The 27,995-nt window shown below is 43.4% G+C and overlaps 1 long non-coding RNA gene across 5 annotated transcripts; it reads left to right on the top strand.

Annotated features, from left to right (window-relative positions):
- The first annotated feature begins 2 nt into the window (after positions 1 to 2).
- LOC108586542 lies at positions 3 to 27,750 on the top strand. 5 transcript variants are annotated; one of them, XR_004183909.1, is made up of 6 exons: positions 3 to 286; positions 13,440 to 13,573; positions 16,622 to 16,731; positions 17,103 to 17,305; positions 24,753 to 24,889; positions 27,466 to 27,749. It is a non-coding gene; the product is annotated as an uncharacterized LOC108586542 (long non-coding RNA). The 5 variants fall into 5 exon arrangements; XR_004183906.1 differs by having other exon boundaries at positions 16,583 to 16,731; XR_004183910.1 differs by having other exon boundaries at positions 16,627 to 16,731; positions 27,466 to 27,748.
- The last annotated feature ends 245 nt before the right edge of the window (positions 27,751 to 27,995 follow it).

Genomic DNA, 27,995 nt, shown 5'->3' with positions numbered 1-27,995 from the left:
TCTAAGACTGCTTACTCTGGCGGAAGCATGCCTATGGAGAGGCCCGGGGGGCAAGGCACCCAGCAGTGAGTGAGGAAGACCCAGTGAAGAACAGTATTGCCTGAAATAAATCATGTGAGTGAACTTGAAAGCAAATTCCACACCTCGGTTGAGTCTTCAGATGACTGCAGCCCAGACTGACAGCTTCACTGCAACCTCGTGAGAGACCCCGAGCCACACCAAGTTCCTAACCCTTGAACACTGGGAGATAATAACTGTTTGTTATTTTAAGCCACTAAATTTTGAGGTAATGTGTTATACAGCAATTGCTAACTGTTATACCCTCTGCTATGAAAGTTTTCTTTTTTTTTTTTCCAACATTATAGTATGGTTTGATTTTCTTTAGAGCTATTTTAATTTGCCTTCGGACCCAACCCTCCTTTATGTAAGTTTAATGGAATGTTAGACTGCTTACCAGTGAGTCAGTTTTAAAATATATATATATATATATTCCAGGTGTGTTCCAGCCCTAAACCAATGGGTTTTGTTTCTCCTGTTTCTGAACTGAAAGATTATCTCATTAACTCTTCTTCCTGCCTTCTAATATATGTGTATTTAAGGCTGTAAATTTCCCTGTAGGTGTTTCAGTAGTAATGTTTTCATTATCTGCTATAAATCTTTGATAGTTTTCATTAAAATTTCTTCTTTGACTAATTATATACAAGTGGGTTTTTTATTTTTTTGGTTTCTAAAGGTGTGTTGTTTGTGTATATGTGTATGTCTACATATATATATTATATGCATATACCACACATATAGTTTTTCTGCTTTTTGCTTTGAATTTTATCATATTGCAGTTAGAGAGTGTTGTCTGTATGATATTGATTCTTCAGTATTTGTTAAGGCTTCTAATAGGCTTGATATCTATTAAATAAATATTTGCAAATATTCCATGTGAGTGTGAAATACATACACATTATATTTATTGAATATAAGGCCCTATATATGTCAAATATATGTCAAATCCCATCAAATTTGTGAATGTGCATATTAGTCAAATTTTTTATATCATTCTTATTTTTTTCTTTCTTGATCTCTCCGCTTTTGAGAGGTACATTAAAATATCCCAACGGAGATTGTAAACTAGTCAATTCCTAATTGAATTTCTAATTTTTTTCCCATTGTGCAGCTATAGATTCATTTATTTAAATTTGACCATGTAAATAATAAGTACTGGAGGACACATAGGTAAACATATACAGCACAAGCCTAGATAAGATTGAGATTTATTATAGGGAAAAAACAAGCTAAACGCACACACACAAACCCTCACTTCCAAAATCTTCGCAAGTGTGTACACGGCATTCCAATTTCCTAAGTCTCCTTGTTCATAGAGATCCATTTCTTCACCTGCTTCTCATCCCAGCCCCGACCTCATAGACGTAAATGTTAATTGACTTGAATTGAAAAATCCTTAAATATTTGGAACAACAATCCAGGGGCCTAGAAAGATAATGGGTAATCATTTATTATTACTATTAATAATAGTGAATTTTACACAAAACAAGAGGAAAAGCGAATCAATGAAACACCTCATTCCCCAGGTACTCCGACTTCCTGTGACTACATCAAATGCCAATGGTCTATTTAACAAAATAATTCCAAGTCCTAGACATTGATCACTTACTTTTAGCAAGTTTCTATACAGCAAATTCTAGTCTAATAATAAATAATTTCATTTTTACTTAAAATATGACTATTGTTATTATCATAATGATTTTGTTATTATGGGTACTCTTACTATTGTACCTGGGAGTAGTAAGTTTCACTTTCTGAACACACTTCTTTATTTCTAAAATTTATTTTATCTCTAGGTTAGTCAAGCTCCTCATGTCCTTTATTTGTCTTCACAACTATGAAGTAAGCTGCACGAGGCAGGGCCTTGGTCTTCATTTTCTATTGTGATATTCCTAGCACCTAGAGTTGTGTGTGTTTTCTATTGTGATATTCCTAGCACCTAGAGTTGTGTGTGTTAAAGATGCTGAACACATGTCTAGTAAAGATGTTGAATGAATGAAGATTTAAACTCATATCTTACCTGGGCCACTAGTGCCAATTTTTAAAGGCTGTATCCATGGCAGTTGTTTTGACAGTTCTTGGTAAGGGATTGTGGCCCAGCACAAATTTGCAGATGTCCCCTGTCTGACTGCAAGCTGCCATGAGAGTCAGCTCCAGAGCTGGTAGGGCAAGGATAAGGGAAAACAGAAAGAGTTGATCCCAGTAAAGAAAGTGAAGCTCTAATTATCTTGAAATAAGTTGTCAAACAGAGAAGGGATGGTGATTATCCTCAAATAAGAGACCTCCTCTCCAGGCCTCTAATTTGCAGGGCCTATAGCATAATCTGATTTCTTCAGGGTCCTTGAAAAGATGCTTTGTTCACCATGAGTGACATAACCCCAAGGGAAGAATGTAAAGGAATGAGCTAAGGCCATTACAAATCAAAGAACTGAAGCAGGGGAGGAAAACTGGGTGAGACTGGAATGAACTGCAGAGCGTCATTCTCCCTGGAGCGCTAGAGTCCTCAGAACCTGATTGTCAGTGTGGGGATGGCTCTCTCTGCCCTGGAACCCCCCTGGGTGGCTTCCTCATTCACCTAGTACACGTACTATACACCTGGCCTGCTGCTGGCTTCTCTAGGCTCGTTCAAAAAGTCCAGTGATGTGGGAACATAGAAAGACTGATTTGAAAAAATTAATTTCAACCACTCAGTCAACAGGAATTTCTTAAGCATACAAAGTAATTATAAGGAGCCTGAAATCTAGACTCAGACAAAATGAGGACCCTCCAATCCTGCCTCTCCTAGCTTGTGACCCTGGAAATGGAATTACCTATCTCTGCCTCCGTTTTCTCAATTTCAATAGAGGGAGAATGACAGAACCCATCTCACGGTGGTGTTGTGAGGATTTGAGTTGGTGCGTGGAAACCCCTTAGCACAGTGTCTGGCACAGAGTAGTAAATGGTAGGCATCAGGCTGAGTTATTCAGCCAGCTGTCCTGGTGCAGATACCAGTTCTGTCTTTCTCTGACTCTAAGGGGTCCACATGGAAGGAAAGTAGAGGAAAAGGGGCTCCCAACTCCTTCTCCTGTAGAATAATTTTCATGGGACCTGGGGACTTGTTCCCATTCAATGAAGAGTTTTGGGGCTTCCGCCACTTGGAGGTCAAGTAAGATGCAAAATTCAGAGGGTTTAGCTTAAGGATATAAAGATCCGCTGGCCAGAGACACAGGATTAGGATGAAGAATCAAGGGTTTGAAGACAGGCAGACATAAGTTCTAATCCTAGCTCAGCACTTCACCAGCTCTGCTACCTTGAGCAAGACAATGTTCCTCTCTGAGCTCAATTTCCCCATCTGTAGAACGTGGATGATAAATATGTATCTCTTTGTTTGACAACAATTGAACAAGGTAATGGTTGCAAAACATCCAACATAGTTTCTGAAACAGAATAAGGAGTTGATTAGCACAGGTTTCTTACCATAAAATATAAATGGATACCAACTTAAATCCAAACCAAGGCTCATGTAACAAGAAGTAGGAGCGTATGAGCTGTCTAGTCAACAAGATGACCAGTATTTTACTTGCCACTTAAATCCCAAGTGTCCTAGCACATGGTAGGAGCTTAGTAAATATTTTCCCAGTTAACGATTGGCTCTCCCAGTGACTCATGCCTATCCATCTCTTTCCCGGGCCTCAGTTTCCCTATCTTGCAGTGAGATGGTTACCTCTATAAGGACTCTTCAGTTCTGAGTGACTAACAGCAATTTGTCTGTAGGTGGGTGGGTACAACATCACTAGGGTGTGCCTGTGATCGCATTCAGCAGTAAAGAGCTCCCCCTTACAGCTCTGAGCTACGAAACAGAGAGCAATCATGTTCTCCTGGAACCCAGATCTTAATGCTGATAATAACTGGATTCTAAATGAAGCCTTCTAGACCTAAATTCTTTATGAAGCACTCTAGGGGAAATGGATGCGATAAACCCCAGCAGAGAATGGGGTGGGCATGTGAGGATCTGTCAGAATTTTGCAAAATGCAAATCAGACTGTCAGCGTCTCAGCTCCCACATCAAGTTACAACAGCTTTGACACTCCCTTTCTAGCTTTCGTTTCCCCAGTTCCCTCACTACAGTTGTGACATTCGAATCCTACACAACTGCCATGAAGCTTATTTTAAAAACTCAGCAGCAGAGAGCCTTTCCCAAAGACAATGACGACGGCCTTTCGCTTCTACTTCTCAGTGCGTGCTTAGTGCCACACATCCAAGGTGCATGCAGGGCTTGCACTCTGTCACTCCAAGTCCTCCAGGAAGTTCAACGCTAAGTCAGACCAAGGCTGGTCCATGGGGTTCAGGATGCACCTGGCGAAGGCTTAGCACTCCTGAGTACTAGTGACATGATAGGTGGGGAAACAAGTCTAACCCCTGACATTCTAGAAAGCCTTGTGTATGGTAGAAAGCAGACGAGGAGTGTTGGAGATAAACACAGATTCCATCCTGGATCCTAATACAAACTCTTTCCACCTTCTCTCCTCCTTCAATCCATTCTCCTTGTGGCACTCAAAGCAAGGCTTCTAATTCATTCTTTAGTGTAAATCTCTCCAGTGGCCCTATTGCCCTCGGGATCAAGTATGCATTCCTTAGTCTGGTCCATAGGGCACTGCGTCATCTTGTGCACCCACACCCCTCCCTGCACTCCACTCCCCGACATTTTCTCTGGACACCCCCGACTCTCTTTCGGCTTCCCAGTGTCTCATATCCATGTCACCACTTTATGTTGCCAGTCCTCCGCAAGCCTGCTTCTCATCACATGTTACTATGCTTACTTTTTTTGGTGGGGGCAAAGTCTGGCTCTGTCGCCAGGCTGGAGTATGGTGGTGTGATCTCGGCTCACTGCAACCTCTGCCTCCTGGGTTCAAGAGATTCTCCTGTCTCAGCCTCCCAAGTGGCTGGGACTACAGGTGCACACCAACACGCCCAGCTAATTTTTGTATTTTTAGTAGTGACGGGGTTTCACCATGTTGGCCAGGATGGTCTCGACCTCTTGACCTCATGATCCGCCTGCCTCGGCCTCCCAAAGTACTGGGATTATAGGCATGAGCCACCACGCCCGGCCTACTATGCTTATTTTTTAATCACTTGCCTTCTCCACCTGACAAGAAGCTCCTTAAAGGCCAAGGAATTGGTCTTACTCATTGTCCAACCCTCAGCACTAAGTATATTCACACTGTTGTGCAATCATCACCACTACCTATCTCTAGAACTTTCTTCTTCCTCAACTGAAACTCTGTATTCATTAAACAACAACCCTTCATTCTCTGCCCCTGGAAACCACTATTCTACTGTCTCTATGAATTTCAATGCTCTAGGTGTCTCGTGTACGTGAGGTCATAAAGTGTTTATCCTTTGGCGCCTGGCTCATTTCACTTAGTATAATGTCCTCAAGGTTTGCCCATCTTGTAGCACGTGTGAAAACTGAGTTCATTTTTGAGGCTGAATAATATTCCATTGTATATTTAGACCCCATTTTGTGGACTGTTTATACATCGATGGATGCTTGGGTAGTCTCCATCTTTTGGCTATTGCAAATAATGTTGCTACGGACATGGGTATACAAATATCTGTTTAAGACCCCACTTTCAGTGCTTTTGGGTGTGTACCTGGAAACTGAATTACCAGATCATTGTTAAGTCTAGGTTTTAATGTTCTGAGGAACTGTCATTCATACTATTTCCACAGTGGCTGCTCCATTTTACCATCCCACCAGCAATTACACAAGGGTTCCAATTGCACCACAGCTTGGCCAACCCATTTGTTGTTTTGTTTTTTTTTTTAACTAACCATCTTAATGATGTTTCCCAAGTTTTAAAGCATTCAAGCTGTCCTCAAAACCACTGTCTACATTCATCCAATGAGTATTGATTTAGTGAACAGGCACCGTTCTAGCTGCAGGGATGGAGTGGTGAGCGAAATCAATTTCTTCTGCCCAGGGAGCTGACATTCTCATTGGGAGAGAGAAAATAAACAATCTAAACAAACAACAAATAACACATCAGAAGATGATAGGCTTTATGAACAACAATAAAGCCAAGTGAGGAGACAGGCAAGGGGTAGCATTTCAGATTTGCTTGTAGTGAAGGCCCGATTAGAAGAGATGGGTTTTTAACTGCACTTGAGAACTGAGGAAACTGAGGCTCAGGCGGGGTATGTGACTTGTGAAGTTTGGGCAGCTGAAGTGGGAATGCAGCATCAGTTGTGCCTTTGAGACTACTCAGTGAGCTGCACACCTGTGACTTGTGTGCTTACCTGTGTGTATGTTATTCTCCAATAAAAAGCATAACTCCAGAACTTGCCATCCTTAAAGGACACCACACCGTCTGTCTTCTATAAGTTTGGGAGAGTCAAGGACATGTTGGGTCCAGTAGACAGATCTAAATGATGATGGTTAGGGATCACAAGATGGCCCAGTGGGTGGATTTCTGGAAGGGAGGAGTGGGAGAGCTGCAGTGAGCCTGGCTATTCCCTTCAATCCTCTGCTGGGCTGGGCCTGGGGTCCAGCTCCTCACCTTTTCATTCTGGTGTGCAGTTGCTGAATCCCACAGCGAAGGAAATATTTTTCTCACAGGCCACTCAAGAGACTGCAAATGGCAAAGAGGCTTTTCCCTCTCACCAATCCCACTCCCAGCCACTATTCCTGCGCCAATATCACGGGACAGACCCAGGGGAGACACAGTTTCCTGAAGAGATGAATCACTATAAGTGCTGTGAGGTTACCAATAGGGTCAAGGCAGTCACTCAGAAGTTGCAATAAAGTTTGGAATCTGAAATAAAGGCCTCCTCAGGCTCAGGAAATCGAACGGCTGCCCACAAAGGTGTCTGTAGACAAACTCTCTGCGGGTCACCAGCCTGTGTGTGCAACGACCAAATGACTCATTCTCTAAAGAGCACTTTTGGCTGCTGCAAATGATTACCAGCAGGTCCCCAAGGTTCACGTCACGCTGGAAGATTGACACTGCAACAGAGGCAGACTTCCTGATAAGATCTCGTGGTTGGGTCTGGCGCAGGCATAGGGACAAAATATTTAGAAGCCTTTCCTCATTGTAGAGCCAGCTAGAGTGTCAGACCCATTCATTCATTCATGAGGGCTTTGCGGTGTTGCAGAAAGCATGGTTCCCATCCTCAGGGGGCTCACACCCTCCAGATTGGGAGGCCAACCTGTTCACAGCCCCTATAACAAGTATTAACAGTGGAGGGAAGCATTTGGGCTGGGGACACTGAAGAGGGGTTTGAGCATATCTAAGGAGTGCATCAGAGCTGAGGTCTGGGGTAAGTTTGGAGGGAACATGACGTGCAAAGATACCATGACGTGAGACTTTGGTGCATTTCATAAGGAGGGCGGGGGAAGAATAGAGAAAACAAGACCAAGAACATGGAAAGCTATAATGCCAAGCTACCAATGAGATATGAAAGCATTCTGAGCCTGGAAGTGACATGCTGAGATTTGCATTGTAGATGATTGGCATAAAGGGTAGAGAGATGCAGGGAGTAACTTGAGCAGGAAGACCAGTGAGGAAGCCCGTCCAGGAGAAGGTAAAAGTATCATTGGAACAGAGGTGGAGCAAAGAGGTCATGGATTTGCAGAATTTTAATTGGCATGCCTTGAAAATACCTGAGATATGACCCTGAAGGGAGAGAGGAGTAAAGATAGCTGGGAGCTGGCCATGCCGCCATTGAAGCCAGCAAGAGGTGTGGGTTTGGAGGAAGCAGAGGATGAAGCACCTAAGTGTGGGCACCTGGATGGCTGGTAGGGCCTGTTACCAACAGCAGGATGATACCATGTGTCATGGAGCCAGCCTTCAGGGTCCTATGACACTCTGTGGGCACAAGAGGTGGCACATGCAGGAACCCAGCACCTGTGCTGGAGATGACCAGATCATCACTGTACTGCAGTGAATGAGAAACTACAAGATGAAGTGCAATTAATGAGGGATCTGATTTGTGTATGGGTGTTTCTCTTCTCGTGATCTGGAATGTGTTTTCACAGCCCAGAGAGAAGAGAATAATCTTAGTAAAACAGACTTGCTCATTTCCTTCTGCGTGGAGGGGGCGTAGGTGACTGTGACTGCCTGTTTACACGTCTGGCTCCCCTACTGCACTTTTTGCCAAGCAAGAAGCGTGTCTTGTTCACCCCAAAATCCTGAGCACATGACATTGTCCGTCTATGGAGGCACACCATAAATACTTGCTGAATGAATAGCTGAATGAGGGTGAAGCTGTCCAGTAGGGAGGTTGGGTGGATATGTGGGCCTACTCCAGACCTCGAGAGAAAAATCTGCAGAGAGTTATGAATGTGGAGTTGTCCACCTATAGGAGTCAGCATCCACTAAATGCTGGTTAAATTGAATGTACCCAAGATTCTTCCTGCAGATGCCAGGCTGTGAGGGCTGGTGTTTCTCATGGCATCTGCCTTTTCCCCAGCATATATTCCTCTCCCTACAAGGCCATACCTTCTCCTTGTAATCTGCCAGCACTGAATATGATCTAAAGGCAAAATTGGCCTTGGGACAACAAATGATTTGTTATGGCTCTTGCTCCTCCCTAGAGAGGCAACACTGCTAACTAGGCAATACCTAGTGAGCCACCGCGCCCGGCCACAATCAGTGATTCTTACTCTGCATCTGATTGTGTTATTGGAGTATTAGCACCTGCTGGCATCAGATCACTACCTCAATGATCTGTTAGAGCCAAAAGAGCTATTAAAACTCTTGCCTCGGTTGGGCACAGTGGCTCATGCCTGTAATCCCAATGCTTTTGGAGACCGAGTTGAGCAGATCATTTGAGGTCAGGAGTTTGAGACCAACCTGACCAACATGGTAAAACCTCCTCTCTACTAAAAATATTAAAAAATTAGCTGGGCGCAGTGGCACACGCCTGTAATTGCAGCTACTTAGGAGGCTCAGGCAGGAGAATCACTTGAACCTGGGAGACGGAAGTTGCCATGAGTTGAGATCACACCACTGCACTCCAGCCTGGGTGACAGAGTGAAACTCCATTAAAAAAAAAAAAAAGCAACAAAAAGCCATCTTGCCTCTTTTTCTCCCACTGGGCTGCAACAGAAGGACTATTAGTGGTCTCAATACCCACAGCCAGGCGCTCTCTGCAGCTGCTCACCTTCGAAGATGTGGTTTCACAGACTGGCTGACATGGTGGGGAGACAGTGGTCCACCTCCTCCAAGTCTCTATAGTTCTCTGATGGTTTCCATAGGCAAACTCCTCTTGGTAACAAGCAACCCAGAATAAACTGTGGCATGGGGAGATGTGGAGTATTCCTTTCACCCTAATGTACACCAGCACAACCACTGTCCACCCACCACGCCGCAAATCTAACAACATCAACCCCAAATGAACCAGTGCCCCCAACTGGAAAACACGCTATGTTGAAATACCACAAACAGGCTCACCCAACCTATAATCTGCCAAATAGACTCTCTTTAGGGTTCATCAAAAATACCAACATTTTCTTTTTTTCAAATGGTTTGGGTTTGAGAAAACCCCAAGCAAATTTTACCAAACTGTTTATATTATTTGGTTTATGCCCAATTTAAGGGAAATTTAATCCACATGTTTCTGATTTGCTTACCATTAGATCCTCAAAATCTTACTGTTCAAGAAGCATTTCCTATTTCTAATGTTTTTGTTTGTTTGTTTGTTTTGTTTTTTTTTCAAAGCCTATGCTTTTCAAATAACATAGAATAGGAGTACTTAAATTTTGGAGGGGGGTAGTAAAACTCGGGGTTATCCTATTAGAAAAACGAACATGCATGCAAAGCTCTGGATGTAAATCCAAGAGGTTTACAGACTGCCCCCAAGTCAGGTGAAGATCTCATACTCTAGAAGGCAGCATCTAGAAAGTATCATCTGCCTTAGAAAACCATGGGGGAAAGTCACAGACAAAAGAACGTAGGCATGAATATCCCACTGCGGATTAGGTGTACCTAATGGCTAATAAGACCTCATACAGCTGTTACAAGGATTAAAAACAGTAAGAGCTGTGAGGTGGTCTATGACAATCAGCAACTATTGGGAACTTCCATCTTAGAGCACAACATGGAGGACTCTTCAGTCTTGGGGATACCATCTAGTTACCTTTTATGGATCTGAGCCTTTTTCAGCCTCCTCACTCCGGAAGCCAGTTCTCTGGCTCACTACTAAAAATGCCTGATGTTGTCAATCATGTATTTTTAAAATAATAGAATTTGGATTTTCTTGTTATCAAGGTCATATCTGTTCAGTTTAGGAAAAAAAAATTACAAAGTGCAAAAACTATCCAACAGAAAATGAAAATCTTCCACCACTCTACCACTCAGAGAAACTGTTGATATTTTGATATATTTACAATCAGTGATATAAATGCAAATAATATCCCCAAGTTTCCACATCAACATATGTGTACAAATGAGGTCCCTGAACTCATATATAACTGTTTTGCCTCCATCTGCCAAGCTCCCCTTTCTTTTCTTTTTTTTTTTTTTGAGATGGAGTCTCCCTCTGTTGCCCAGGCTGGAGTGCAGTGGCCTATCTCAGCTCACTGCAAGCTCAGTCTCCCCGGGTTCCCGCCATTCTCCTGCCTCAGCCTCCCAAGTAGCTGGGACTACAGGCGCCCGCCACCACACATGGCTAACTTTTTTGTATTTTTTAAGTAGAGACAGGGTTTCACCACGTTAGCCAGGATGGTCTCAATCTCCTGACCTGGTGATCCGCCCGCCTCGGCCTCCCAAAGTGCTGGGATTACAGGCATGACCCATCGCGCCCCGGCTAAGCTCCCCTTTCAATGTTTCCCCAAGTGATCTCAGGGAGCTCAGGGTGGGGGAGTCTCACGTGCACTCACAAGAGGCCCCTCCTGTTCTGTGCCCACCACGCTGTCTCCTACGTAGGAAACATCTCCCGACCTCGGTCGATGCTGTCCATGTCAGTGCCCACTACGGCAGTGGTGACATCTGAAGCTTGCTTTCTGGCACCACGGAGGGAACGACAGTGATCCTGTGTCCTCAGAACCCCCACTTAACTCCATACTACACAAAGACATGGAAAATGCTCCTAATCTTTATTCAACATCCCCGCGTGCCCTCTGAGCCTGCTGCTGTGCTGCCTGGGCCCTGGTCACACTGAGTCCTTGAGCACAGCTCCTTCAGTTTCTGCCTGAGGCCCCTTTTTATTGTTCAGGTAGGTGCTCACGGAGCTGGCTGGGGGGCTACAGGTATTTTGCCGTCCTCTCCACCTCCCTTTCCCATTTCTCTGTCAAATGTCCTTTTTGATGTTTTCTTACCCCCATTAAGAAAAACTCATGCAATTAAACACTTGTTTAATGAGTTTCTCTAACATGGAAAGACAGGTCTAAATCCCCGAGGTTCAGGCTCAGCTGGGACACAGGCTATTTTTATAAAATTGGAATCTTATTTTATCTGTGCTCTGGCATCATGTGCAAGTCAGCCTGTAATCAAAGATTCTCCTAAAATATAATTTTTAAATTTGCTACTAAGTAGTACTACATATAATTTTTCTACTCTGTTTTATTTGAGCAATACCATATTCTTGGACTTTTAGAGCCTTTTTTGGTGTTTATGAAAAGGGTTGCAATAAATGTTTTTGCATATTCATGCTACCGTGTGGGTATTTAACTGAGTTCCAATGGTTCCTCCGGTTTTCTCTGTGACTGGAGAGACACAGCCCCTCCTCGAGGGTTTACTTTCTCATTCCTAATGGATTTTTTCCAAGCTCCCTTCTACTTCTCCAGCTCTTAAGCTGAAAAGCAGGCCTTTTTCAAGCTCTTGGAACAGAAAGTCTTATTTAAGGAGGAAAGGCATGTCCTCAATGGAGTGCGAAGGTCAAGCCTTTAGAATAAGGATTACAAACTGGCAGCCCCTGGGCTGAATCTGGCTCACAAATTGGTTTTGTTGGGTCTATACCACCCTTTCAGTATTGAACTTGAATCCTTTAGCCACATACTCTCTACTCATTGGCCCTGCCACCTCCATACCTCCATGCTTCACATTCAGCCTTTCCATTACAGAACCTGGCTGGCTCCCAGCGTCATTTGACTTGACTGCCCTGCTTTATAGTTCAGTCAATTACTCTTGTCTTGCCTGCATAGTCTTCCAATTAATTAATCAATTAATCAAATGAATCAAATACTTATTGAGCCCTTTCTGTGTTGGCTTCTGTGCTTGGTGCCGGGGACATGGCTGTAAACAGCAAGTCTGTGCTTTCAGAGAGTTTACTGACGGGTAGAAAAGACTGACAACACACAGACAGACATATGCCTCCACAAGCAGGAAAATATTGGGTAATGGTAAGAGCCACGATGAAAATAAAGCTGGGTGACATGGTACAGAGTCATGGGGAGGATGAGGTTAGGGAGGGACTCTGAAGATGTGATGAGTAACCTGGAACCTGAATGACAAGGAGCAGCCTGCTCATGAAAACCTAGAGTAGCCATTCTCAAACTCAGGAGAATCACACACACCTGGAGTGCTAAGTAAAACCCACATCTCAGGGTCCCCCCTTCAGGGTTTCAGAGTCAGTCGATTTGGGGTGAGACCTGAAAACTGCATTTCTAACAAGGTCCCAGGTGATGCTGCTCCTGCTGGCCTAGGGACCTTGCTTTGGGAGCAACTGGACTAGAGGAAGAGTGCTTTCAGTAGAGAAAATAACTGGTGCACAAGATCTGATAGAATTAAGTTTGGTGAGTTGAAGGAATAGATGGAAGAAACATGATGAGCAGGAGGAGGAGTGGGGGACTCAGAGTAGCAGGCAGGAGACAGATCTAAGAGGTCACTGGAGGTCAGGGTAAAGGGCTAGGTTTTGGACTAGTCTAAGTGGAATGAAAAGTCTTCAGGGAGGTTTAAACAGTGAGTGCTGTGATCTGTAATATGAGGATAATAACAGTGTCCACCTAATAGTTTTGCTGTGAGGATTAAGAGAGTCAATATACGTAAGGTGTTTACAACAATGCTTAAGAAATAGAGAGTACTCAGTAAATGTCAGGTATCATCACTATCACTGTCACCATCACCACCACCACCATCATCACCATCACCATCATCATCACCACCACCACCATCACCACCACCACCATCACCATCACCACCACCACCATCATCATCACCACCACCACTGTCGTCATCATCATTAACGCCACCATTATCATTACCACCACTACCTCTTTGCTCTTACCAGTAATGCCTCAGGAACATCTTTGTATCTGTTTAATTGAGCATGTGGGCTGGTGTTTCTCTAAGGTACATGACTGAAAGTGTCATTGCCAAACTTCAAAATGTGCTCAAGTTTTATTTTCTACCTCTGACTGTTTTCCACAATCTCTGGCTATTCTTACTTTAACAACACCTCAGACTCCAATAGCACAAGAAGAATTCTGGAAGACAACAGCCTGGATGACCTCCTTTCCTGCAAAGGATGGAAAGTCTTATTTCAAAGCTTCCATTGACAAGATGATGGGTATGTTGTGAGCTCCTGATAATGCCAGGTAGGCATTTTAGGTAAGACTGTGCTTGCTCCTGGGTTTTCCCCTGCTCTAATCTCTAAAAGCTTGGTTCTCTCACTTGTGCGCCCGATTATATTTTCACGAATGTGTGACTTTAAATGAACTCTGAAGGCTATTTATACAAAATTCTGTCATTGCAGAATAAAATTAATTTGACATATTTGGCATTTTCTATTTCCTAAATATTTTTTTGCTCTCATAATGACAAACCTAAAAATATATATTTTTTTCTGATACAGTTTTTCTTTCTCTACAATCCCTCTGGAACTGTTAGGGTCATCATTCTTCCAGTCTGTCAACTGATCATGATAATAATTGTCACCTTCATTGAGCATGTACTCTGGGCCAGGCATGGTATTCAGTGCTTTTTATGCATTCTCTCATCCACCCCCATTTTACAGAGAAGGAAACTGAAGCCCTAAGAAGTTAAGTAACTGGTTCTGGGTCTCAGGAAACTCCAGCAGGCTGCTTTTGAACCTTTGCTCTTAGCCATTATACCCTACCATCTTCTGGATGTAACACAAGATACATAAGAGTTCTTATTTTATTTTATTTTTGAAAGCATTATTGCTTTTTTATTATTTTAAAAATGCATGGTATGTATTATAATTCATATACCATACAATTCACACACTCAAAGTGTAGTATACAATTCAATGGCCTTTATTATATTCACAGAGTTGTGTACCCTTTGCCACAATCAATTTAGAAACATTTTCATTACCTCAAAACAGAAACCCGTACCCCTTGGCTGTCATACACTTGCATTTGCTCATCATCCTCTGCCCCTGGCAGCCACTAAACTTCTTTCTGTCTCTTTGGATTTGCCTATTGTGAACATTTTATAGAAATGGAATCAAATGCTATGTGGTTCTTGGTGTCTGCCTTCTTTTACTGAGTATAATATCTTTGAGGTTCATCCATGTTGTAGCATGTATCAGCATTTCATTCCTTTTCATGGCTGAATAATATTCCATTGTATGGACATACCACATTGTGTTTCTCCATTTGTCTTGTTGATGCACTCTTGAGTTGTTTCCACATGCTTGTTATTATGAATAATGTTGCTGTAAACATTAGTGTACAAGTTTTTGTGTGCACATATGTTTTCAATTCTCTTGGCTATATAGGACTGGAATTGTGGGTCATATGGTAACTCTATGTTTAACTTTTTGAGACACTGGCAGACTGTTTTCTAAAGTGCCTGTGCCATCTTACATTCTTCCAAGCAGTGTTTGAGGATTCCAATTTCTCCACATCATCACCAACACTTCTTATCCATCCTTTGATGATAGCCATATGAGTAGGTAGAGAGTGGTATTTCATTGCAACTTTAATTTACATTTCTCTGATGGCTAGTGATGTGGAGCATCATTTCACGTGCTTTTAAGCTGTTAGTATATCATATTTCTAGAAATGCCCATTCTGATCCTTTGACCATTTTTGGTTATTTGTCTTTTTAAATAATTGAATTATAATAGTTCCTTATGCTCCAGATTAAATTCCCTTATCAGATACATGATTGGCAAAAGGTTTCCCCCATTACATGGGTTGTCTTTTCACTTTTTTGATGGTGCCTGTTGTCCATTATGATTCTGTTGTCCAGTTTATGTTTTCTTCTGCTGCTTGTGTGTTTGGTATCATCTCTATCTTCTTTCTCTCTCCCTCTGTCTGTCTCTCTCCTCTTTGCTTTTATGCACACTTTCCTCTTCCTGTTTTCATCTCCTACTCATCCGCGGGAAGTCAGTTTAAAATCTCCTCCCTTCAGCAAACTTCTCTGGTTTCCAAGACAGCTGGGATCCTGCTGGTAATCCCACAACCTCCTGCCCTGCCCCTGTTGGATCTGATTGTTTACTCACCCCTCTCTCCTGGCAGACTACGTTCTCCTTTAGAAAAGGACTGGGCCTTCTTTACCACTGAGTTAGATCACCAGGCCGGGGACAGAGTAGCTCTCTATAGTGCCAAAAGAAACAAGGAAGGAAAGAAGACAGAGCACCCTGGGAGAGGGTGAGAGAGGACAGGACAGCAGGTGCCTGGGACAAGGAAGGGGCCTCTGTGGCTGGACGGCAGGTTTTACGTAGAAGAAAAACCAGCAGGTCTTTATCTTTGTGGGAGATAAAGCTGGAGACATGGGAGGTGATTATGTCATGAAGGCCTTGAATGCCAGCTTTCATGTCTACAGATTTCAGACCCAAAATGAAGCTACTCACGTTTTGAACTAGAATTTCATTTGCTTCTACGAAGTGGACGGGAAATCAAAGACGATGAGAAAAGGGCAGAAATCAAGGTGTATTCCTAGAACTCCCTATTTAAAAAAAAAAATCTCTAGGTGCTGTGCAAAGAGTTCTGAACTTGGAATTAATTGACTCTACACCCAGATCCAACAAATTTGCTGTGTGACCTTGTCCAGGTCACTTAATTTCTCTGGCTTCAATTTTTTCACTGTGGTGTTAATTAGTATGCCTTGGCTCTAAGCTAGCTATTAAAATGGGATTATATTGGAAGGCTTTCAGGGACCAGCAGACTCAAGGGGTAGTTGTACAGCATGCTGGAACCATGGAAGGGATTCAGGGTTCCTCCTTCCAGAGGCTGGAAAGCAGACACTCAGGTAGGGCCCAAGAGCAGAACAACCTGCCCAAGAGCCTGTGCCGGTGTGGAGCCCCCCACCTTCCCCACCCTGCCATTCTATATCAGCCTTTTCATTTTTCTGTTTGGGATTCCACTTCCAGGAAGGGAAGGCTCACTTCACTGGCTTGGGAGTTGTCCTTGCCACTTGACTAGGGCAGGATGCACACCCCAAGTAGCCCCATCAGACTGTACCTAATGAGGAAGATGTAATTCCTCAAAAGGAGACTGAAGAGAAGGGAAATAGGTATTGGGACGACAGAAAACAATGAATACCCATTATAGCTACAAAAATGAGCAGGGGGCTGACGTTATCACCTTCAAAGTCCCTTCCACATCTAATAATTTGTGATTCTATAATTCCAGGGGTAAAGTAAACATCTTTCCTTTTTTCTTTAACCTGAGAAAAGCCAATATTAGAATGAGTGGTCTCAAATTTTGAGGATTTTGCTGAACTCAATATCCTCACCGCCAAAGAAGCAAGGTGATAGCGAAGCCCACTCCTGTTATCAAAGGTGAGAAACGCCATCAGTTTCACTTATCTCAAGCAACATGTTGTGAGCATATGTTACGTATCAGCCACTGTATTACGTAATATTAAGTATTGCTGTACATATTTTCTCATTGACTCTCCCAAATGACCTTGCATAGTAGGAATTACATATTTTACAGAAGAGGAACCTGAGGCTCAAAGCATGAAGAAACTTGCCTAAAGTCACAGAATGAGTAGGTGCTGGGACCAGATTTTGACCTGAGATGCATTTGTCTTCCAGCTGGGACTTGTGTCATACTTACGAGCTTTCAATAGCCTCACATGAGAGTAGAAATCCTTAACTGATCCACGTGACCGTATTTGACTCGATCATTGCCTCATCTTATATTGCAGGAGTCTTTACCCTCTGCCCTCAAATCGCACTGGCCTTCTTTGAGTTTATTAGACATGACCTACTGGCTCCCATGATGAATTTTGGCCTATGCTGTTCTCTCTGCTGCAGACACTGTTCTCAAGTTTCTCCCTCTGGCTTCCTCTTCGTATCTTAGCCAGATTACTTCCTTTCCTGATTTGCCAACTAGATCAACAGTTCACTTGTAAGTTCTTATCATCATCTTTGCTGTGTGTGTGTGTGTGTGTGTGTGTGTGTGTAAAAAGAGAGAGAGATTATTTTATTAATATGTTTTCCCAGGAATCTGTGAGGTCTGGAGGGAAGATGCCATGCAGTATTTGCTCTCAAATATGCCTCTAGTGCCTACCAGGTGCCCAGAGCAGAGTAGGTACTCAAGAAACAAACTGAATGCATGGACTAGGCTACTACAGTTGGTCCACATTGCAGTTGGCTGAGCTCTCCCAGAAAAAAATAAGAGTAACTAGGAGAAAGTTGCTTTCCATATCCTTTCAATGTTCAGCCCCAACACATTCTGAGATTGTGTCTGAAGAGTGTCAGGCATCATTTTTCTGTTAAAATTAGGCTGAAAAGTCACCCTCTACCCCCAAGAGAGAGTACAAGTATATGTCATATTGGCCCAGATTCTTGACTGGGTTCATTAAGAATCAAGCAGTTGACAGTTATTAATTCCTTTTGTTCTGCTCTGTCTTTCTCTCCCCAGTCCCATAAACATTTTCAAAATCTATGAACAATTAAAGAAGAACGAATAAAGTGACGAGCTGCATAATCCCAGCCTTTGAACCCCCTCTGGGCCAGCACTGAGATCCTGCTAGCTGTTCATTTGCAAGCAGTTTAGAAATTGGAGTCCCAGGAGAAGTTGTTGTGTCAGATGCGACATTTTGATCAGAGACAGTTGTTGGCCACCCATTGCTTGTGGTACAGTTTTATGTATACTCTAGACTTTTTTGGCATCTGTGCTTTTTAAAATATTTTGCTCTGAAAATTTGATTAAACAAAGTGAGTTAAAAACAAATCAGCTACTGTTTGTATATCCAGTGCCTACGATTCCACAAGTGATTGGTGAAAAAAAAAAAATTACTGAATAATTTTACAAAAGAGTGAACAATAAAATTAGTGAATTCCTTAAACAAATTAAACTTTTACAACACCGAGGCACACTCACAGATCAGACCAACAGACTAGGGTGCTAAGCAGACACAAGCTTCTGGAGCCAAACTGCTTTCAAAGAAAACCATCCATGCCTTTGTAAAACTGAAACTGCCTTTAAACTGTCCTCTAGCCTGTGTTTCTTTTATGTAGCTTAGCCATTTCAGTTGACAATAAATCTGTTTGGGCCAATTAAATAAATGTCAGCTATTAACTGAAAGCACTATTTTTTTTAAACAAAAATAATGTTCTGTGAGAATATACTCAGCAAAATCTATTTGCTCTGGTCAAACTTGCAGAGTGTTAACCCCGAAGTTCCTGACACCGTTGTAGAAATGAGCATAACTTTTTGCTACAGAGGTGGGGTTGCTACAATTACATGGAAGGCCCACTTGCACTTTCCCATAATTGCAACACAATCACCATCAATCCCTGCTTTTTGTAAAGGTCTTTCATTGTTCAAAGTCATTTCCCTTTAGATGACCTCATTTCACAGAATGGTCTTTTAAAACTAAAAATAAGCTCTGAAATTATCCTTTCTAAAACATCCCCTCCCCATCCAAACATTTTGTAGATGTGAAGCTGGGATTCAGGGCAGTTGAGGGGGATGATCAAGGCCACACAGGCACAAAGCTCATAACTAGAACAATGTCCTAGTTCACGCCCTCCCACAACCTCTCTATATGACCTTGGCACATGCATTACTCTGTTTTGTTGTTGTTGTTGTTGTTTTGGTTTTTTGGGGGGAGTAGGCTCTTGCTCTGTCACCCATGCTGGACTGCAGTAAGTGGCACAATCATGGCTCACTGCAGCCTCAACCTCCTGGGCTCAAGCCATCCTCCCACCTCAGCCTACTGGGTAGCTGAAACAACAGGCATATGCCACCACACCTGGCTAATTTTTATATTTTTTATAGAGACAGGGTCTCCCTATGTTGCCCAGGCTGGTCTCGAACTCCCAAGTTCAAGTGATCCTCCTACCTTGGCCTCCCAAAGTGCTGGAATTACAGGCATGAGCCACTGCTCCTGGTCTGCTCTTCCTTAAGGCAGTTACATCCTCAACAAAATGAGCACAAAGCCATCTTTCCCCATGGAAATGAAAGACAGGAACTGTGGGGGTGTCTCTGCAGAACAGAGACTCAAAATATGTTGATTTTAGGGCCCATGCCTTGGGGAGGAACTCCCAACAACCAACTCTTTGCAACCTGCAAAATATCCTCATTATCTATCAAGAATCGTAGCAGATATTTTTTATCAGGCTCCCCGCTATAATAACAGCACCTGCATTTATTCAAGACTTACAGTGTGCCAAGTGGTGCCTGGGGTGGAAAATTCCCATGCCCATCAGTGTCTTCGTTGTCTCCTTCTCTCAATGCCCACAGCTAAACCCCATTTTGAGCCACTCTTCTGGGTTAGCTGTGGCCACTGGACAATGATGTTTATCCCCTTATATCTAGGACTGGCCATTCCTTCCATGACCCTTGCTCTTTCCCTATCTGCCAGCTCTAGGGAGAGAAATCTCAGGACCCAGAGGAAGCTGAGCACCAAGATGGAAAGAGCCTGGATCCCTGAAAGACTCTGTGGAGGGGATGCACTGAAATGTGACCATGAGTCACTGGGACTAGGAGTTGACTTGTTACAGTAGCTAATGTTGTTCATGCTGTCTAAATCACAGTTGCATTTGTAAATGACTGTCATGTACTGACTTATTCATCCTCACAAGTACTTTCATTCTCATTTTGCAAGTGAGGAAGTTGAAGTACAGGGAGTTTAAGCAACCTCCCCAAATTCTCATAGTTAGTAACAGAGCAAGGGTTCAGCAGACAGTCTGCTCCCAGCATATATATTCTTGGCAACACTCTGGAGACTTTGACAATAAGAGACAACAGATGCTTTCTCTATTTCTTTTGGAGAATTCACCCTTCCTAGCCCCTCCCTCACATGCTCACTTCCTTCTTCCCTTACTAATTTTCTTTCACATTTCTGTATATCTACTATGTGCAAAGAGTTGAGACATGCAATAGCCTGGGGCTGTTATGAGAATAGGCCATGGTCTCTGCCCTTCTGATATTCACTGCCTAGCAGAGAGAGAGACTTGAGAACAGATAATCATCACCGATGTGACAGGTGCTCTGATGGGACAAACAAATAGTACCAGGAGGTCACTAATAGGGGACATAGTGGTGCTGTTGGGGCCATGTAGAGGTTGTAGGCTAGAGAAAGGCAGATGCTTAAACTGGATCTTGAGGGCAAAGAGAATTTTGTAAGGCCAAAGAGCTGGGGAAGGTCATTCCAAGTGGAGGGTATAGCTTGAGCAAGGGCATAAAGGCACCAAATGCTGTGCCATGCATGTAGACTTGCCAGCCTGGAGAGAAGGGACAGGAAGAAGAGGAAGGGAGGACAAAGATGATGAAGGGGTTGGAAGGGGCTGATCATGAGGGACTTGCATGACTAAGTTAAGGACTTTTGACTTAATCATGGAGGCAAGGGGTGTTGGGGTCAGATTCACATTTCAGAGAGATTGCTCCTACAATGACACAGGATATTCAGGGCTGGAACTGCCTGGTGCTGGTGCAGAGCCAGGAGTGTCACCAACATCCCTGCCAGCTTCCCCTGCCATCCAGCCCAAGCCGCTAGGCTCCTCCCATCCATTATCATGAACAGGGTTGCCAAGCAGTTTATCTCCTCTCTTCAAGAGCCTTCTAAAAACAGACTGAGGGGATGTAACAACTTCAGATGGCAGCCTCCCATTAAGGCAGCCCATCTCCCTTGCTAGATGAGACCAGAAAGCCAACAGTGCTCAAGTAACTGCTATCAGAAAACATTTAAAAACTTTTAAAAAGCTTCTTCAAGAACAGGAGGCTGTTTCTCAAGTCCAAGAGCCTAGTCGTTGAGATCCAAACCACCTCGGGTAACCCCCACTTCAGTTTAGAGCTGACAGCCAAAGTCAAATGTTTGAGGACTGACTTTTAAGCTCACAGAATAAATAGAGGTTATGCGGTCACCGCTGAAGATTCCACTCAAGGACAACACTAGGGGAGCCTGGTGGCTTTAAGAAAGCAGTATTCCCTGGCCGGGCGCAGGGGCTCAGGCCTGTAATCCCAGCACTTTGGGAGGCCGAGGCGGGTGGATCACGAGGTCAAGAGATTGAGTTCATCCTGGCCAACATGGTAAAACCCCGTATCTACTAAAAATACAAAAAATTAGCCAGGCATGGTGGCAGGCACCTGTAATCCTAGCTACTAGGGAGACTGAGACAGGATAATTGCTTGAACCTGGGAGGCGGAGGTTGCAGTGAGTCGAGATTGCGCTACTGCACTCCAGCCTGGGCAAAAAGAGTGAAACTCTGTCTCAAACAACAACAACAACAACAACAACAAAAAGGCAGTATTCCCTGATCAGCCCAGAAAGGATTCATTTTCTATAATCCTTGGAATCCATAAATGTCAGATTTGGAAGGAGGTCCAAAATCAGCTGGATTCTACTGGAAGTGACATCATGATGCTCAGGGCCTGCCCTTCCTGGACTCTTCTGAGGATGGCCACTGGGATTTCTGCCTTGTGCAACAGGGTCTATCTCTGATTAATTTTGGTCTCACAGATGTGGAGCAGAGGTGGGAAGCAGAGACCCTGGACCTGAGTCACCAGAGTTTGTCTCCCAGCTTAGACTCTTATTGTCTTATTGGGCTGTAAAATTTTGAGGGTTACGTAAGCTCCCTGAACCTCTCCTTCTTCTGTAACATCGAGAAAATAGCATTGCCTCACCATACTACCATTGTGAGGATGACGTGAGATATTATCTATGAAATGACTCAGCTGAATGCCTGCCACATAAGTGTTAGTTCCTTTCTCTCATTTGTGAAATTCAAGTGTATCTTACAGGCTTTATTGTTAATTATGACGAAAATTCTTTTTAATGTCCCAACATTTACATTTGCACGGTACCATGCAGTATTTGGACTGCATTCCCATTCCACGTGGATCTCATGTGCAGCCTACTTACCTGCAGCTCTACAAAGCTGACAGGGCAGGTGCAGTCTTTATTTTACAGACCAAGGGACTGAGAGTCTTACAGGGCATTTGACTTGTCAAAGTCCATTGTTTGGGCTGGGCCTGCTGTTGCTATTGTTGTTTATTTCTGTCCCCTTTTTGATTTGTGATGGATAGAAAGAGCTGTGTGTTGGAGAATGCTCCCTCCTGGGGAAATGCTAGGCACTGGCTACCAGGCTCACACACATCATCAGGTGGCCCTCATGTCTGGGCATCTGTGGAAATCTAAACCCACAACCCCATGATGCCACAAATTCGTCATTGCTTCCATGGCCACTTTGGGCTGAGTCTCAGTTCTCAGCAGGGCTTTTCTGTTTCCTCCATGTCTGGAAGAAGAGAATCATCCCATCTGTCTCCACAGACAGAAACCAAGGCCAGCGTGGCCCTTGGCCAGGAATATAATCAAGTTCTTCCCAGAATGGCCTGCTCACATCAACTTTAGCATAGGGCTGGAGTTTTTAAGAGGCTATAAAACAAGCTCTTTTCTTCCTTCTAGCAGGCCCAACGGGGCCCAATTTGAAAGTAGGATGATGTTCAATGCATGAAGAAAAGTAATTAAATGCTATTCAAAATAATAACAGAGTCTGACTGTGTCAAGAAAGAGGCATTGTACACATTATTTAGTGGTTACGAAAAACTTTATTTTCCTCCTTATAACTTGGGACTCCATTTTCTCTGAGAATTCATGAGTTTGTTCATGAGTACACATGATGCATTGTACACATGATGCATGTGTACAAGTGTATGTGTTTGCATGTGTGTATGTGTGCACAGGTGAGTATTCCATGCTTAAGACAACAGTTGCCCTCTGTACAACTGGGCAAAAGAGAAGGCAGGCCTGCAGCTCATAGGGAAGAAGAGTACCAGGGCTCTGAGTACTAGGGCTTCAAGTGGTGACCTCATGCCCAAGCTGACCTGTGTTTTGAGACTTAGAGGACCAGAGTAGTGCTTTCCCAACTGAACCCCCACATCCACTTCCACACAGGTAGCCATGAAAACGGAAGCTTCTCCTAAGGAGGAGATGCTATCCAGGAGTACCAACTGGTGACCACTGCCACATGAGCCTGCTGATTTGGGGAAACACACAATGGTGTGCTAAAGAGGAGACAAAAAAAAATAGGATCCTTCTTAAGAAAAAGTAGAGGCCGGGTGTGGTGGCTCACGCCTGTAATCCCAGCTCTTTGGGAGGCCAAGGTAGGCATATCACGAGGTCAGGAGATCGACACCATCCTGGCTAACACGGTGAAACTCCATCTCTACTAAAAATGCACAAATTAGCCGGGCGTGGTGGCGGGTGCCTGTAGTTCCAACTGCTCAGGAGGCTGAGGCAGGAGAATGGCGTGAACCCAGGAAGCGGAGCTTGCAGTAAGCCAAGATCACGCCACTGCACTCCAGCCTGGGTGACAGAGTGAGACTCCATCTCAAAAAAAAAAAAAAAAAGAAAAAAAAAGGTAAAACTGGAGCAGGCCAGGTGCAATGGCTCATGCCTATAATCCCAGCACTTTGGGAGGCTGAGGCAGGTGGATCACAAGGTTAGGAGTTTAAGACCAGCCTGTCCAATATGATGAAACCCCCGTCTCTATTGAAAAATACAAAAATTAGCCAAGTATGGTGGCACACACCTGTAGTCTCAGCTACTCGGGAGGCTGAGGCAGGAGAATTGTTTGAACCAGGGAGGCGGAGGTTGCAGTGAGCCAAGATCACACCACTGCACCCCAGCCTGCGTGACAGAGTAAGACTCTGTCTCAAAAATAAATAAATAAATAAAATAAAATAAAAAATAAGAAAGAAGAGCAACTTTTTCAAACTGGAGAAATAACATACGAGTAGGGACATCCATTTAGTTGTTTATGATGAGCTTTCAATTTAAAACAATAGTTAAAGAAAGAAACAGAATAAACTAGAATGTATTGGATGAAGTGATGGTAACTTTTGTTCTTGAAACTTTTGTTTGATGTAGACTATAACTTGAAAGCCCATGGCTAAAAGACACTAACCTTTGAAAGGAAGTAAGGTAGATATATGAGTAATATAAAAACCAATGTGTTCAGTGCTATTTTTATTTTGGAAAGTTATGGGCCATTTAAACTTTTACATTTTTTTTTAAAGTTGTTGACTCAATAATTGAGCATCTACATGTTCTGAAATCTGTGCAGGTTCTGGAATCACCAAGCTAAATAAAATACAGCCTGTGACATGGAAGAGCTCACCATTTGCTAAAAAAGACTGATGCAAAAACAGATGTAACAGAGACAACAGTAATTAATGAACTAATATTCATGATCTTCTACCTTCTCCCATGGCTGTTGGGAGAGAGATCTTTGCTTGTTGGGCCAGCATCCAGAAACTGGCTAAGGGAGAAAAAGTCAGAGATACTAAGTTGATATACGCAGAACAGAGCTGAGAGAGGAATGACAGCAGATCTACTGTGTTGCAGGGAACACCATTCACATGGTATTCTACGGAAACAGCATCCTTGGAAGCTCCACTCCAAAGACCATAGTGGGAATGGTGTCCGTCTTGTGTATAAGTCAGCGGCCTTGATGAGAAGGGAGAAATAAACAAACATGCAAGGTAGATGTCAGAGGTAGCTTTAGAAAGTTAGGATTTGGGAGAGAGAAAATGAATGAGTTAGTTTAGAGAACAACTGTCGACTGAGAAGGCTATTGAAAGAGTCAATCATTGGGAGATAATTTTTTTTATTATTATACTTTAAGTTCTAGGGTACATATGCACAACGTGCAGGTTTGATACACAGGTATACATGTGCCATGTTGGTTTGCTGCACCCATCAACTTATCATTTACATTAGGTATTTCTCCTAATGCTATCCCTCCTCCAGCCCCCACCCGCCGACAGGCCCCAGTGTGTGATGTTCCCCGCACTGTGTCCAAGTGATCTCATTGTTCAATTCCCATCTATGAGTGAAAACATGCAGTGTTTGATTTTCTGTCCTCGTGATAGTTTGCTGAGAATGATAGTTTCCAGCTTCATCCATGTCCCTGCAAAGGACATGAACTCATCCTTTTTTATGACTGCATTTACCATTGGGAGGTAATTTTAAAGATGTGTAGTATTAATTGGAAATTCATTCCCCTCTTGGTCATTTCCATGGCAGGGCCCAGCAAAGATTTTAACTACTTTTCACTACTTGTGGGTTGCATAGTTGTGCTTTTTGGAACTTAAGACTGGGCTGACAGTGGACCACTGTGTTGTCTGAAATTTGCTTGAGTTACAGAACCATGGTAAACTGATGGTATAGTGTATTAAGGAGACAATAGTGCCTGAGAACACAGATGAAGCACCAACTATTTTATTCTTCCTGGATGGGAGGAACAGAATGGGCTAGCTAAAGGAGAAGCTTTTTGAGCTAGGGCTTCAAAGAAAAAATAAAAACTTACCTGGTAGCATACGGAAGTAAAAATTCCAAGCAGAAATAATACGATGGGGCAGACATGGAAATGTGAAAGTTATGACATGTTGAGAAAATGGGATGGCTTGATAAGGTTGGGTTCCGGGGTGATGTGGTTAGGCTTTGTGTCCCCACCCAAATCTCATCTTGAATTGTAATCTCCATAGTCCCCATAATCCCCATGTGTCAAGGGAGAGGCCAGGTGGAGGCAACTGGATCATGGGGGCAGTTTCTCCCATGCTGTTCTCATGATACTGAGTGAGTTCTCACAAGATCGGATGGTTTTATAAGGGGTGCTTCCCCCTTTGCTGAGCATTTCTCCTTCCTGTTGCCTTGTGAAGAAAGTGCCTTGCTTCCCTTTCACCTTCCGCCATGATTATAAGTTTCCTGAGGCCTCCCCAGCCATGCTGAACTGTGAGTCAATTCAGCCTCTTTCCTTTATAAACTACCCAGTCGGGAGGCCGAGACGGGCAGATCACGAGGTCAGGAGATCGAGACCATCCTGGCTAACCTGGTGAAACCCCGTCTCTACTAAAAAATACAAAAAACTAGCTGGGCGAGGTGGCGGGCGCCTGTAGTCCCAGCTACTTGGGAGGCTGAGGCAGGAGAATGGCGTAAACCCGGGAGGCAGAGCTTGCAGTGAGCTGAGATCCGGCCACTGTACTCCAGCCTGGGTGACACAGTGAGACTCCGTCTCAAAAAATAAAATAAAATAAAATAAAATAAACTACCCAGTCTCAGGTAGTTCTTTATAGCAGTACAAAAATGGACTAAGACATGGGGTAAGTAAAGGAGAGTGGAGACTATTCCAGAAAGTTCATTTATTAACAGATCTGCAGATCAGAGATGTTGAAAACTCTTTATCTTGAGGAAAATGGGAATCAGTGAATGACTAGTGCATGGTCAGATTTCCATTTTGGAATGGCCGCCCTGCAGTGTGGGGAAGGTCGGAAGCAGCAACAAAGAAGGGAGAGGACAGTTCTGGGGCTGGCACAGCTCCCCTGAAAAAGCTGAGGTGGTGCAATTAGAGTGATAGCAGTTGCGATGGGAATGAGAGATTGGACGAGAGGGTCATCAAGGATGGCTTTAAATATGGGATTGAAGGACAGGGAATAATCACCTGGGTGAGGTTGTTGGGCCATTCTGAGAACACTGGATGGGGAGAAGGCTTTGTAGAGAAGATGGCCAATTGGATTTTTGACATATTTTAAAATCTGTTTTGGTGGCTAGAAAAGAGTTAGTTGGGCTGGTCCATCTGATTCTCCAGCTAATGTTCCTCTACTTAACCCTACACCATCATGCAACACGGCCCCATGAATCTGCCATTTCATCTGCCACCCTGACCCCTTTAACGCATAGCTCTCTCTGCCTAGAGGGTACTTCTCTCCTTCCCTCACCTAGCAAACTCCTCCTAATCTTGGACATTCCAGGTGTTTACTGCCTTCCCTGGCTTACCACTTCCCATACTTCCACTCGAGGTTGGGCTTCACTCCCTTCCCGAAGGAATTCTTGGTTGTCCTCTTTTGTGCGTGCCATGTTAGCCCAGTGCACATGATTTGCCTGTCTGTCTCATTCATAAGACTGTAAACTCTTTGAAAGAAGAAATCAGGCATTTGCTGAATCCAGAAAAAGGCCTGCGGCAGAGTTGATGCTGAATCCTTACAGAATAAATGAGTTATAGTATTTTTTATTATCTTAGTTGAGTCCAGACTAGCTAACGTATTTTCTCTTTCCATAGCTACTCTGCCTCTGTGACTTTTCCAAGTGACTATTTACACATATTCATATGGATGAGAGTTTTGGGACACTGAGAAATGGACGTCTTTGTTAGAAGACATACAAGGAGAGCTGGATGGATTAGGAAAAGGCAATGTTTGCCTTCCCCGGGGTTCTTTGGACCGGCTTGGAGACCCTTGAGTGAAAGAGTGGAAAAGGGATAGGAGTTTCCATGACACCATACTATCATTAGAATAGGTATGGTCTTTGTTTGTAGACAAAGGTTGATAAGGCATGGAACATTAAAATTAATTCCACCTGTTTCTTTGTACTTTTTTCTAATGTGGCTACTAGAAAACTGACTGGCATTATATTTCTACTGGACGACACCTCCATAAACTAGAATATAACCATTAAATGAATGACGTACCTCTACAGATACCAGCAAGGATGATCTCCAATACAAATTCACTATTAAGACAAGAAGGAGAGTTGTGTTGCTCTAGATGCTAAAGTGACTCCATCTTGGAAGATGATCTGCCATGTTGATCT

The sequence above is a fragment of the Papio anubis genome, chromosome 5, assembly GCF_008728515.1.
Source record: "Papio anubis isolate 15944 chromosome 5, Panubis1.0, whole genome shotgun sequence".
Lineage (NCBI taxonomy): Eukaryota > Metazoa > Chordata > Mammalia > Primates > Cercopithecidae > Papio > Papio anubis.
Note: the sequence above shows the minus strand (reverse complement) of the source record. Positions and strands in the feature narration are given on the sequence as shown.